The 14,478-nt window shown below is 41.6% G+C and overlaps 1 protein-coding gene across 3 annotated transcripts in view; it reads left to right on the forward strand.

The window, feature by feature from the left end:
• Positions 1–1,783: 1,783 nt before the first annotated feature.
• Positions 1,784–14,478, forward strand: part of GPBP1 (GC-rich promoter binding protein 1) — a 60,256-nt gene continuing 47,561 nt past the window's right edge. Inside the window, exons 1-4 of one of the 3 annotated variants that reach the window (XM_074952569.1) lie at positions 1,784–1,940; positions 3,061–3,309; positions 3,854–4,130; positions 5,216–5,276. The gene's annotated coding sequence lies outside the window, so the exon portion shown is untranslated. Of the gene's footprint in view, positions 1,941–3,060; positions 4,131–5,215; positions 5,277–14,478 lie in introns of all 3 variants that reach the window. The other 2 variants (XM_074952570.1, XM_074952571.1) reach the window with 2 other exon arrangements.

Genomic DNA, 14,478 nt, shown 5'->3' on the forward strand with positions numbered 1-14,478 from the left:
TCCACACACAGTAAATGTTAAGCTGTTTTTGAAAGCCTTCAAATGAGCTCACAGTCCAATTTTCACTTGCAGTGTTTAGTAACTAGCAAGGTCTCTGTAAACATTACAAAACTACTCTACAGTGGGCAGTCTCTGCTTAAGGGCCACATTCCCTCCACTAATGCAAGCTAAGTAGAATACAGACAATCAGAATCCACTGGGAGCGGGCTGAGAAGGGAGAAATGCCAGTTCCATGTCATGCTCTCCACCTCCCTGGAGCTACATGGAAGCTCCTCTATTCTCCATGCACGGGTATTTGGAGCCAGAGCAGGGAGGAATGGAGCCAGGGATCAGCTGCTTGCCATAGCAATGCTCCCTTGCAAAACTCAGTGGGAATTCTGAGTGTGCAAGGAATTCAGGATTGTATCTTTAATTACTGTCATACATCTCCCATGACTATTATATACTGGATGACCAATTGACAGATTGCACTCCTTTACACCCATGGGGCAGCTGCATAGCTGGGGAGGATCTGCCCAGGGAAAAAGTCTTTAGTACTACTGTTCTGCCAAAGAAGAGTAGCTTTAAATACTGGCGGGAATACCACAGAGGAAACAGTGGTGGTGACTGTTTGAGTTACTCAGTCAAAATATCTCATCCAGTCTGGTTACACACTCTCTCTGAGGCTGTCACCTTTTGGTTGTCTTTGAGGCTAGTGGTTTCCAATAACTAGGCTCTGCTGGCTTGTGATGATGGCAGAACCCAGATCACGACTCCCAACTCCAAATGTTCACAACTCATGAGTCAAGCGCACCCCCTAGCCCCGCCCTTCCATGAGATTGGTTTAAAATAATCAGATTTTTAATAAAATAACACATTGAGGTCTCTATGTTTGCCCACTAGTTCTATATTATAAAAGCAAAACCCTGTACTGCTAGCTGCAGCCTGTTTCCTCTTTAAGGTTTCAGAGTGGTAGCTGTAAAAAGAAAAGGAGTACTTGTGGCACCTTAGAGACTAACCAATTTATTTGAGCTCAGATAAATTGGTTAGTCTCTAAGGTGCCACAAGTACTCCTTTTCTTTTTGCGAATACAGACTAACACGGCTGTTACTCTGAAACCAGCGGTAGCTGTGTTAGTCCATATCAGCAAAAATAAGGAGGAGTCCTTGTGGCACCTTAGAGACTAATACATTTATTTGGGCATAAGCTTTTGCAGGCTAAAACCTTTCTCTTTAACTCACTCATCGCTAATAGGTCTGTCACCGCATAGGTGCATTGTAACTAAATTCCAGTACCGTGGAGAACTAAAGATTGCTCTCAAATTTCACACAGTGCCTCAATCACAGAGTAACAACGAGCTGTGCTCTCCACAGCCAGCACAATACACAGCTCAGCCTCGTACCCGGGCTGCTCCTGCTAAGGAGTCCCCAGGTGTTATAACACCAGAGACAGTGGGGTCACGAGGGATACTATTAATTTGGATTAATACACTCTCCCTGTTGCGCCCCACTGGGGTGAGCCGCGGTCGGGGACGCCTCACTCCCAGATCAGAGGCAGGCTGCGCGCGCTGGGGATTCCCCCTCAGCTGTTCTCAGAACGTTCGGGATTGTTCCGGGTGACGTCACAGCACGGGGGGCTCCCCGCTGGCTCAGGTGGCGCGGTGGGGGAGGGGCGGAGCAGACGGCGGGGGTTCCTTGAAACTCCTCCACGGCGTGGGCTGGCGCCTCTTGAAACTCCTCCCCTTTCGCCTTGCGGGTGGCTGGCCTGCTGGGGCTCGTCCCGCGGCGTCGGCGGGGCGCGCTGACTCTCGCGAGGTTTGGGCGCAGAGCATTGCGGCTCGGAGCGGCGCCATTTTGGGAGCGAGGCGAGTTGTGTGACTGTGTGTGGAGAAGCGGCAAAAGGAGCTTTCAAATCTGGGACCCTCTGCTCTCTGCCTGCCGCCGCCGGGACCAGCCAGCCGGGTACGGCCCGGGGCAGGCCCGAGGGGCTACGGGAGGCGGGCTCGGAGGCTCCGCTCGCGGCGGGGGCAGGGAGCTCCGTGGAGGGGAATCCCCGTTGTGGAGGGGGCTAGTGGCCTCCATGCGCTGGTGGGCAGGGGGTCCGGGCCCGGCGGCTCCGTGCGGGGAGGGGGAGCTGGGGCTAGGGGCTGTGTTGAGGGGCAGCAGGCGCAGGAAGGATCCCCTCGCTGCCTGGTGGGGGGGCTCCCGAGTGGGCGCGGGTCCTGCGGGGGCGAGAGGGGGGCTTCCTAGCACGGGAAGCCCCTCTCCTGCCCTCCCCCCCCTTGGGCGCTTCATTGCTGGTGGTCCCGCTCCCCATGGCCGGGCAGCCGCGGTGCATGTGGCCTCTGGGTTTGAGCACAGGGCTTTGCCGGGGGTGGGGCTGGCTGAGCCGGCAAGTGCTTGGATCAGGGTGAGGGGCAGCACTCGAACCCGAGTGAGGCTTTTAAAGCTCTCCTCGACAGATCCAGCGTGCGAAGCCTCAAGGCGAATCCCTCCGGGAAAGTGACTTCTTGCCGCTGTGCGTGTGTGTCTGTGGCGTGGTGGCGGCAGTAAATACGCTTCCACCGATGCCTTAAAAACAAACGCATTCAATTGAAAGCTTTCACGTTGGTGTGTGAGCTAATCCCGACTGCAGCCTGTGCGTTCGTTACTCCTGTTTATTTCTCTTCCTTAGTGGGAGTGCTGGAGGGATTTCCCAGGTAGCTCGTTAATGTCTGGAGGTTTTTTTTTTTTGCCGTTTGGCATTTTTAACCTAGGATCAGCAGCTTCCTTTTTTGGTGTAACACTTTTTTTGATGAAAATGAGAAGTCTGTAAACCTTCCTGGTTGGTTTCTCTTTGGTGGGGGAGCAAAGGTTTGTTTGTATTAGGGCAAGAAGAAACTTCAGCGTGCGCAGCATGTTTATTAATACTGTATTGTGCTCTGTTCACTAGGAAATGTCTGCTTCTTCCTTGTTCCTCTTCTCTCTCAATCATGTGAGCACTGCATTTTTTTTTAAAATGTCAGATTAGTTTTATAGGCAAATATATAATAGAACTTTCAGAAAGGAAAACTGATTGTTTTTTTTTTCCCCCCTCCTGTAGGCAGTTTGGATTATAAAGGCTATCCTGGATATTTAGAGCCTTTTGCTTCAGTTTGTTGTGGAGGGGGAGAAAGGTGGACGTTGACCTGCAGCCTTTGCTTCAGTTGAAGAGGGGAAAAAAATAACTGGACATCGACCTGGAATTATGATTTATTCAGTCACGTCCTACTCACAAGGCTTCTGAAACTGTCAGAAAACATCTAAGAAGTAAATTGAAAGCTTGTGAAGTCTTGAATTTCTCTACTCAAAAGTACGAGACACCTCATCTGTGGACGCTTTTGTCCACATGGAATGGATAATTAGTTAAATTTCTTAAGCTCAGCATACTTCTGCTGTTAAAATTAAAGGTGTTTTTTTTTCCTTTGAATTAAAAATTTTCAGGCACTGGCTAAGATACGTTTGAGTCATATGCATAACTAGTTTTGTCAACTGGTTTTAGATTGCATTAAATGTAATCCTTGGTTGCTGTTTAAGCACAGCTGAAGAGTTTCATGGCAGATATTTTTACCTTCATTTTATTTTTTAAATATTCTGACACAGCCTTTTTTACTTTGTAATGAAACCTATTTGCTAAATGAAGAGATTAATAGAACTTTGTTTTTCTTTTTTCCTTTTATATTTTATTTGAGTTTTTTGGTAAAATGTTGCCAGCAATCAATATGGCGGTATCCAGATAGCCATTGTTTGCAGATGCCTCTATGAGCTGAATCTTAGAAATGTTCTTCAGTTCAGATGTGAAATTTGGCTTTTCAGTTTTACTCTTGGTGTCATAAAAGGTATATTTATTTCATCAGGAGCTGATGCTCATTACATTGAGATGTACATGGAATAGTAAAGAGAAGAGGCTGCAAAAAGATAGAACAAGCTTCTTAAATCAGACTTGCAAATTTTGGAAATAGATTTGTGAAGGCTGTAAACGAGAAGGATGGATAGCTGATTTCTGAGAGGGGAACTCTGTCAAATAGCTACTGATGTAGTATCTTCAAGGACTCTGGCTATTATTTCAAGGAAAACAAACTGGAAAATACAAATTACGCTGAGCTAACACCTTGTACAGTCTTCTTGGATTTTGTAAGTATTGTACTGTGCATGAATCAATATGCATTTGAATAAACTATCCCATCAATAGAGGCATAAATAATGTTCCACACACAGTAAATATTAAGCTGTTTTTGAAAGCCTTCAAATGAGCTCCCAGTCCAATTTTCACTTGCAGTGTTTAGTAGCTAGCAAGGTCTCTGTAAATATTGGAAGCTGTTGCAAGAAGATATAGCATTAAGTAGAGAAAATCTTATGTGATTTTGAGGATTTGCGTTAAACCAGTGGTTCTCAAACTTTTATACTGGTGATCCCTTTCATATAGCAAGCCTCTGAGTGCCATTTCCCTCCCCCCCCCCCCAATGAATTAAAAACACTTTAAAATATATTTAACACCATTATAAATGCTGGAGGCAAAGTGGTGTTTGGGGTGGAGGCTGACCACTTGCGACCCCCCCCATGTAATAACCTCGCGAGCTTCGGAGGGGTCCCAACCCCCAGTTTGAGAGCCCCTGCTTTAAACTGTGTGCTAATGTATAAATGTTTAGGTATTCTGTGTTTTTTGTTTACATGTATGCTGAACATCAAGAAGTTAATACTTTTGACTAAGTTGATTGAGCAGCATACAGATGGAAAGAATGAAATTCTCAATACACACACTGCCGCCTGAAACTTTTCATAAGGTTGCTTGAAGTGATAGACGCTTCATATCTTGTACAATTTTGTGCTATGTAGCTAAATTGATTTCCTGCAGTGTATGTTAAGAATTAAGGGTGAAGACAGTAGTTCCTGTCCATGTTCAGGTTTTGATAAAACATCTGTTTAAGCAGGCTGACTTTTTTTTTCAGTTGCATTCAGAGTAATTTAGTGAAATGTGATGGGTTTTAACCCTCTGTCTAGTTCCTGAAAGCTCCCTTGATTTTTCTGATTCTTCAGATACCAACAGGTTGCTTAATTCACCACTTCACATTTTTATTGTTAAATTTCACATCTTTACTGTTAAATTTATTATTGTTCCTCTTTTTCACCGGAAACATGGGGAGCTTTATTACAAGAAACAGCGTGCCTATTAATTGTAAAAACATTTATTGCAATATTTTGAATTAATTTCTCTGCAGGTTTGCTTTCAACAGATCCACTACTGCCTCACTAAGATGGACAAAACAACCTAGTTCAAAAGTCAGTGGTAACTTTATTCAGCTTTAATCTTGTTTTTCATACATAAAGATCATGTTGACCTAGGTTTAAATAATTAAAGAACTATTTGTAATCTGGCACCTTTACTGAAGTGGCCATATTTTCATAATTTTCTCTTTAAGCTCTTCAGAATTTGTGTTTGCTAATACCAATTTTGAGTCTCCTCCAGGGCTCTAAAATGGGATCTGGGGCAGTGTCTTGAAGGGAAACCTCACATACAAGCAATTGTAAAGGAATGTGAAGCTGTGCCTTGATGACTGTATTGGAATTGCTTTTTCTATATGCTGATATTTTGACCAGGAAGATCTTGTTTTAAATAGGCCTACTTTATCGGACCTGTATTCAGGTTCCTGTGTGATCAGAATTACCCTCTTCCACCTCCCTCCTAAGTGTTGGAGGAGCTTTATTCTGAAGTGCTGTATTTAGTATAAAACTCCTCACTATCTTATTTGGCTTCTGCTGAATCAAAATCTATTACGTACACCATCATTAAAGGGTTACCCTGATCTAGTCATGGTTCTGGGATAGTTTCAGGTGTTCTACCTCCTCCCAAATCCCATGGCCAAGTTTTGTGGGGGTTTTTTTACCCTAATTCTCCTATTTTTTTTCCTCAAGTGTCTTTCCTCCTTTGCTTAACCCATGCAATCATGAGAAAATGATTAAAGGTCTGATCCTTTAATAAGCTCTGCATGGGCGGATCCCTATGCCTGTGAGGAACCCCATTGAATTTAATTGGGCTTTACACTGACTCATGGATCTCTTATAGTGGAGTTAATTGAATGACTGGGGGCTAATTGTGTATACACAATCTCACAATTTATCCTGTATAATCAAAGTACTGTAAATTTATAAAGTAAGCAAACTAAAAAATGGAGAAATTCCTTTCTTAAATCTTTCAATTATAATAATGCGTTATTATATTGCTTCAAGTAGGTTTAAAAAAAAATTCAGCCATAAGTGATTTTTTTTAAAGTTGATGGTGTTTCATTAAATTACCTATCTATAGGTTCCATACTACTGCCCATCAATGTAGTGTCTACGTGTCTTCCATTTAAAACTCATAGTAATAGGAAAGACCCTAATGCTATTCAAGCTGCTGATTTTTAGTGTTACTATAACTTGTTCTTGATCCAGTTTTCTCATTGAAATCAAGCCCTTTCCCACCCTGGGACATTCATTCTGTGGAGTGATTTTTCCCTTTCTCTGGATGGTTCTACCTTAGTTCTCTGTCTGGTATATAGAAGCGTGCCCTTCACTCTTGATACATGACTCCATTCTTTACACTTTCCTAGTTGCTGGTAGCAGGAGAGTTTTTCTTTTCACTACTATCCCCTAACTTAGGATCCTAGGATGATCTCACTTGAGAGCTAAGTATCCTGCTTTGCATGCATATGTATTGGACATAGTTTGAAGCTCTCCTGTAGTTGTTGTATCTCTTGATGGGACATTGCACCTTGACCAAAATTCATACAGTAGTTAGGGCCTACTAAGGAAAAAATTGCCACCATGCTGGTCCATTACAGTGCCGCCTCTTTATAGATATTTTTAAAATTTTGATAGCACTTACTAGGCTGCAGCACTTTGCAGACAGGTATGAAGATGAGGTCCCTGCCCTGAAGAATTTATGCTATAACACTTGGTTTAAACACATTTATTGTACTGGTATAACTGTTAGGGCTGTAGGTTTTTTTAATCAATATAGGTATCCTGGCACAACCCCTAGGGCAGTGATTCTCAAATTTTGTTTTGTTTTTTCACGGACCACTTGAAAATTGCTGAGGGTCTTGGCGGACCACTTAATGATCTTTCCAAATGTTGTTTGTACCGTTAGCTAACTGTTGTAAAGCGCTTTGGATAAAAGCGCAAAATACAAAACAAACTTAATTATTAGCACACAACTCATATTTTAATATCTGTAGTCTTAACTTTCTAATGTGATGGATGTGCCCTCTCTCCTCCCCTTTTCCCAGCCCCAGCTTGAGGGCTGCTGCGGCAGGGGTCTCCCTCTCCCTAACCGCAGCAGCCCCTGAGCTGGGGCGGGGGGGGGGGGGGGGAAGAGGGGGTGTCCTCTCCCCTGCCGCAGCGGCCACAGAGCTGAGACTGGGAAGGAGGGCCATCTCTCCCTAGCAGCTGCAGCCCTGGAGCTGGGGAAAGTCGCCTCTTTCTCTGGCTGCTGCAGCCCTGCATGTCCCAAATTCCCCCCAGTCCCACTTCTCACCCTTCTGCCCCTCCCATCTACCCCCCTATTCCTCCCAAGGCCACCACTTCACCTTATGTGTGCGTCTTCTCCAGGGTCCAGGCACCTAATTAGTGGAGTCACACCTGCGCAGCTCCACTAATTAGGTAGGTGGCCATTTATTCTCTCGTTTGCAGACACCCAGGCATGCACCTTAGAGGGAACTATTCACGGACCACACTTTGAGAACCTCTGCCCGAGGGCAGGCAGTCATATTGCTATAAAGGAGTCTTATACTGGTACAGCTTGTTTCCCTTGCAGTACACAAATCTATACATATATAAGCTTTTATCGTTAGACAAGGCCTAAAGAGTTAACATACATACAGATTGATAGGATGCAGTGAATGTGATGATATGGGGAGGTTGAACAGATGTCCTGCTTGTGATTTGTTTGGATTTTTATCCACTTTAAGATTTGCACTACTGTCTGTCACTGTGATTTTCTTCCATGTAAAATAAATTTGAATAGAACACATTGGCAATAGATAAATTCCTCATGGACTTCTGGAGTTTCCTATTCTTAATCTTGTTTTGTGTTTAATTTTGAGTAAACTGAGTTAATGTTCTTCTGTGGGGAGGATTAGTTGTGATAGGCCTCTTTGTACGGAGCGCTAGGGTTGTAAAATGGTGCATACTGTAAAAAAAAAAAAAAAAAACCCCTAAAAAAACTGTAGTTTATAGTAGTGCTTTGCCGTTAGTTTGTCTTGACAGTGACTGTGACATCAGTCATTGACTGTCCTACAGTGAGGTGCCTGAATTTGTATGGTGCTACAGGCCCTTTGTTTCTCTTTCATAATACACATGGACAGCTCCACAGTTGGCTGCCTTCCCATACTGAGGAGGTTATATGCAGGCCGGGTGCTGCATTCATGGCCGTTCTCTACTGCCTTCAGTATCCAATATATTCTCAACTCCTTCAGTCACTTTATATTGTCACTGTACATAAATATAATGGCTTCTATTTGTTTAACACAGCCTAGATGCATCTTGGAAACTAGACCGTCAGCACCTGAAGCATTTAGTGCAATAATAAGCACTTAGACCCTCCTGCATAGGGAAGTAGATCGGGATTTAATTAGCTTCTACCTGCAAGGTGCTGCCGGTGCAAAACTAACTAGTTTCTCTCAATTTCTCTTTTTGGAGTCCTTTTGTATGTGTAAAATGCTGCAGCAAAATAAAAGGATTAAACAGCAAAAAGCAAGAAAACGGGGTGGGGAGGGGATACAAAAGGGGAGAAATGAGGAAAGATGTGTGGCTGGCTGGCTGGAATTCCATAGGATACAGAAAAGGTAGTGAAATATGGTAGTAATAGTCTTAATACTAGTGCCTGACTAACTTTGTAGCGGTGACAGATTCTTAAACCCTTTATCTGGTTCTTTTTTTTTTTTGAACTCTATACAATTCGTGGAGGATAGGTCCATCAATGGCTATTAGCCAGGATGGTCAGGGGTGGTGTCCCTAGCCTCTGTTTGCCAAAAGCTGGGAATGAGCGATGGGGAAAGGCTCACTTGATTACCTGTTCTGTTCATTCCCTCTGGGACACCTGGCACTGGCCACTGTTGGAAGACAGGATATTGGACTAGATGGACCTTTGCTCTGACCCAGTATGGCTGTTCTTATGTAGGGATGCAGGACTCTTCTGTTGAGTCATCCTGATGTCAGGTTCTTAAGCTCTGTTGAAATGCGGAAGTATTTTTGCTAAATGACTCTGAAGTTTGGTGAGGTATATCCAGTTAGCTACAATGTTAATCGTTGTCAGTACTAGAGAAATGCATTGGTTTAACTAAATAGATTTTAAAAACAATTGGCTTAGTTCAGCTGGTGCACTTCTGTGGTAAGTACATAGTTTGATTATAAGAGGGGTGAAAGTGCTTCTCTCAGGTAAATGGTATAAGGGACAGGGATGGAGTTGTCTCCCCGCCCCCCCCCCCCCCAAAAAAAAAACAAACAAACCTCAACCTCCTAGGAGCTGCCAGTTTTGATAGCACTTAAATTGACTTTATAGTTATGTATAAACTTGCCAAATCCCAGGAAGTGAGTAAGTTTAGAATATGTACAAGATCTGTGTGCACACTCTACTTGGAGCAGAGGGGGAACTCTACCTGCATATGCATTTCCATTGTTGGTTATGAGAGACACGAGCATTTACATGTCTGTTATCAAAGCATACTTGGAGAGCCCAGCCATATTACCATTTAAAAAACCCCCAAGCACGTCAGTGTCTGACAAATAACTTAGCAGTTCTTCCTCCATTTTTTTAACTACTTGTTCTTTCCCAATAAACTCCTACTGTTTTCTCTTGCTGTTGGTCCTCAGGTGACATTTGTCCTCATGGCTTTCTAAAGGTGACTTGAAAAGGGAGGGAGAGAAAATGAGTTTGTACCCTTTGTTGCGTCTTTGTTTATAGAGAAGAACTGAGAGGTTTTTTCCCTCAAAACCAAAATTCTGCTTGTTTTTTTACATTAGAAAATCAGGTCTTGTCAATCATGGAAGACTTCATAGCAACTGGTCAGAATAGAGAAACTGACATCACAATTGGAGATGAAATAAATGCTGTGCAATTGAGAGGGGATGGGAATTTTATCAATGTTAAAAGCTTTAAAGCTTTTGACATCTGTTGAAGTCATTGGAGGAAAGAAATTTGTTTCAAGAGTCCACCTATTTACCTTCAGTTAAGGTGTGAAATCTCACAGTAAACAGTAAAGAATTCTTCTAGCAAAACTAAGGAAAATCAAACTTGAATGCATAATATTCTGTGGCAACACTTCCAACCCCCCTATACTTTCAGAGGTCCTTTCTACATGAAAAGAAAATAAAAAGGCACAAACCCAACTTAAACAATCCTTTTCTTGTCGCCTTTACATTTGGAGGAAGATAGTTGCTTATACCAATTCCTATGTGGGGCGTGGCCATCTTTAAAAATAAATAAATAAAAATCAGGTTGATTTGGACCAAAACCTTGGTTTTGGTAAATCCCTGTTTTTACAAAATCTTCAGATTTGAATTTGACTCTGAATTTAATTACTCTGAATTTAAAATTTTTAGCAAAAATAATATTTTGGAAATCTAAATACTCCCTGCTGTATTTTACAAAGTAAAACTAACTGTTTAAGTCGTTGAAACTTAAAATGACTTCAGTTGAAATAATACAAGGTGAAGACACAGAAAAGGACATTTTTTATTAGAAATGTTTAACTAGGTAAAAACAGAATTTGTCTTATTGTGGAGACTCTCTGCCAATGACTAGAGCTGACTAGAGGATGAAAATTCCATTTTGCAAACACTGGCATTCCACGTTTGAATGAAAACCAAACATTTCAAATGTTATCACAACTGGAATTGTCAGAAGTCTGTTTTCTGATCAAAACCTGAGCTTTTTGATTTGGGAAATAGAGCGTATATCTATAGCCTGGTGAGGGCACTGGCCTGAGATCTGGGAGACCAGGTTCAAGTCCCCACTCTACTTGATTCAGAGCAAAGTCTTTCATCTTATCAAGTTAAAGCAGGGACCTGAACCTGGGTCTCCTGTATCCCAAGCCAATACTGCTATTCTATAGAGGGTGAGGAAAGTCAGTCTTTCAGTCTCTGATGTAAACTTTGAACCAAATGTGTCTTCTCAAAGCTGAATCATTTTGAGGAAAGAGCATATTTTTGTGACATTTTATTTCAGCAAAAGTGTTTCACACAGCCCTAGTAGCTATTCCAAAGTTAGGTTTGCTTTCTGAAGTAGGCCTAATATGACATAAATCCCTGCTTTTCTTTGAAAGTAGGTAGCCTTTTGGCGTGAAACGTCACATTTTTAAACCCTTTGAAATTTTTACGCAGTTTGGTTTCTTTTCATAACTTAATAGGAAGGGTTTGAAATATGGCTCTCTGAAAATTTTCCTTGGAGTTCATTTATTCAGTCGATAAAAGATCGTGTATCTACACAAAATTAGAGGAGAGGTATATTCTAGAAGATAGATTTGGTGCCACATGTAGATTTTTTTTAATGGATTTTTGGTCACTTTTGGCAGTTTGTTTGTGATGAGAAAATATTTATGTACAAACAGTTAATGATAAGCTTCTGCAAAAATTTTACTGGGTGCCCTATGGTTGTGTAACAGGAGGTTTTTAAGTGCAGCTTTTGACATGTAGGCCTAGTCTACACTTAAATGTTAGGTTGCTGTAGCCATGATGCTCAGGAGTGTGAAAAAAGGCAGCATGCGAGCTGATTTTCAGTGGCACTCACACTGCCTGGATCCTGGCCACTGGTCCAGGAGGCTCTGCATTTTCATTTAATTTTAAATGAAGCTTCTTAAACATTTTTAAAAACCTTATTTACTTTACTTACAACAATAGTTTAGTTATAAATTGAAGACTTAGAGAGAGACCTTCTAAAAACATTAAAATGTATTACTGGCACGCGAAACCTTAAATTAGAGTGAATAAATGAAGACTTGGCACACCACTTCTGAAAGGTTGCTGACCCCTGATCTACACTATGGCACTGTAATGCTGGTAATGTAGACATAGCAATAATGGTTAATGTATAGCAGCTGTTGGTACAGAAAGTCTTCATTAGGAGTTGGACTTACATCTACCATTTACCTCATCTTCATGCATTACCAAATCCTCACTTAAACATTAAAAAAAAAAAAAAAATCCAAGGAATTTAATATACAAAATCCTTTGTGAAACGGGTAGTGATGCCCTGTACCATGTGCCTGACTCAAATCCACAAAGGCAAAAAAATGAAGTTAAGTTGCTGAACAGTACATAACCTCTTTTCTTTTACCTTCAGGCACCCACCTTAGCATTTTTACCACTACTACTGCATGCCACAGTTCATGCAGTGCAAGCTTAGCTCTGATCCCCAAAGGTTCTCCAACCTTCCTTCTATCCCTTTTCCAAAGCTATTTGATCCCTGCACAACTGTGCCAAACACTCACAACTGATAGTGTGAGGTGATGGTAGATTGGTAAAGGGGTTTGTGGTGGAGGGGGTAGTCTGAGGGGCAGAGTTAAGGTTTGGGTGCATGGCTGTGGTGTACTGTAGTTATGGTAGTAGTAAGATGTGAGCCTGTGGGTAAATGAGACGAGGATATATACTATTAAGCTACCTAACTTTTCATTTCCTTTTGTCAGGTATGTTGTATGTGGAACCCTAACTGCCTCACAATAAAGATGTTTTGTGTGTGCACATCTCCCTTTTTAGTTTATCTGCTTCTTACTAGAGCCTTCATTCTGTACATCAGCACTTTTATATCTGTTCTTAACCATTCTGTAGTGAGCATCCAGAGATTTTAACTCCCTTCTCCTGCTTTACAGTGTAGCTTCAGAGGGGATTGTCAACTTGAAGTTTATTCAATTAAAACAAAAAAAGCTAAGTCGTCTTCAATATTACATTTGCCTGTGGCCACCCTTATTGATTTTTGTGGTATTGCAATCATATTTCTGTTCTAATTTTTTTCTCTTCTGATGTGAGCCACTCACAAGACAGTGAAATTTAGGCCTGGTCTACGCTAAACTTAGGCTGACACAGCTATGTTGCTCCGGGGTGTGAAAAATCCTCACCCCCAAGTGAAATAGTTATGCCAACCTGACCCTGTTGTAGACAGTGCTAGGTGGACAGAGGAATTCTTCCATTAACCTAGCTACTGCCTCTTGGGGAGGTGGATTAACTCTGCCAGTGGGAAAGCAGCTCTTGTCAGCCTAGGTAGTGTCTCTACAGTGAAGTGCTACAACTGTAGCTGCTGCAGCATTTCAAGTGTAGCCAAGCCCTTAGTTTCCCTTGTAAATTCAATTAATCAGGTTATATGTGAAGTGCTGAACTATATTTCCAGTCTTTTGCTTATGGTGAGTTTGAGTTTCACTTGTAATAGATAAAAAAAAAAGCAATTGTTTTAAAAGCTTGTTTCCATTAAAAATGAACTGCCTAAACTTATAAAGTACGTGTCCCAAATAGGAAGAGATGTAAAGTTAGTCATTAAGCTTTTAGAAACTGTCTGTTTGGTCCTGTTTCTATCATTCTGGCTGTCCACCTCCCTCTCACTATGTACTGTAATATATTTACAATTTTAACCTAAAAGCTTTACATTTTTAAAAAGTTGATTTTTGTGTAATCTTGATAGCAATATGTAGTTGTGTATAGTGGCTTTTAAATAGCATTTGTCAGGGATATTTGAGCACTTTATAATTTAATGAGTTTAGCCTCAATACCTTTTTGAGCTATGGCAGTATTTCCATTTTGTAGCTAAAGAAACACAGAGGATGACTTGCCTGAGGTGCATGGTGGAAGTCTGTGCCAGAGCTGGCAAGATTTTCTGAATCCCCACCCGATGCTTTAACTAAAGGACCATCATTCCTGTCTTCAGTTAGAAACTGGTTAGGCAAGTTAAACAAGACATGTTCTAAATTTTTGTGGGGATGGCCTCTGTAATCTGTTCTTCCTCTGATCTAAATTAGGCCTGACATGGTTTCCTCACCTCTTCTTTTCTTTGGAGGAAGAGTTCAATTAACTGCTTGTAATATCATACTGGTATGACTTTGTTTTTTAAGATGGTGTTTTTTGTGGCTAAGGAATGGAATGTGTACAGACCTTTTAATTGGAGCACAGCTTCTATGAGGATCTTAGTGCAGTTCACATCTCACTTCCCCTATGGCTTTTACTATAAAGTTTTAACAAGGACATTGTATTAGTGGGTCAGGTGAAGAAAGGCAACTGAACTTGAAATTGTATAATAAGAGTACTTGAAGCATCTGCTTCTATTCATGTTAAGTTTTCCAGTGATCTCTACTTTATTTGCCTTATGTAAGCATGCTACTCAGACCTGAAATTATTCAGCCTTTAAAATTGAAACACCTGAATCCTCAGTTGCCAGAGATGAAGCCTCAAGTTAATGCAAATTAGTTGCAGGGTATATCTTTTGATATTTTGAAGGAAAGTGAGTTGGCCTTTGAAAAGA

This window comes from Natator depressus, chromosome 5, assembly GCF_965152275.1.
Source record: "Natator depressus isolate rNatDep1 chromosome 5, rNatDep2.hap1, whole genome shotgun sequence".
NCBI classification, from domain to species: domain Eukaryota; kingdom Metazoa; phylum Chordata; order Testudines; family Cheloniidae; genus Natator; species Natator depressus.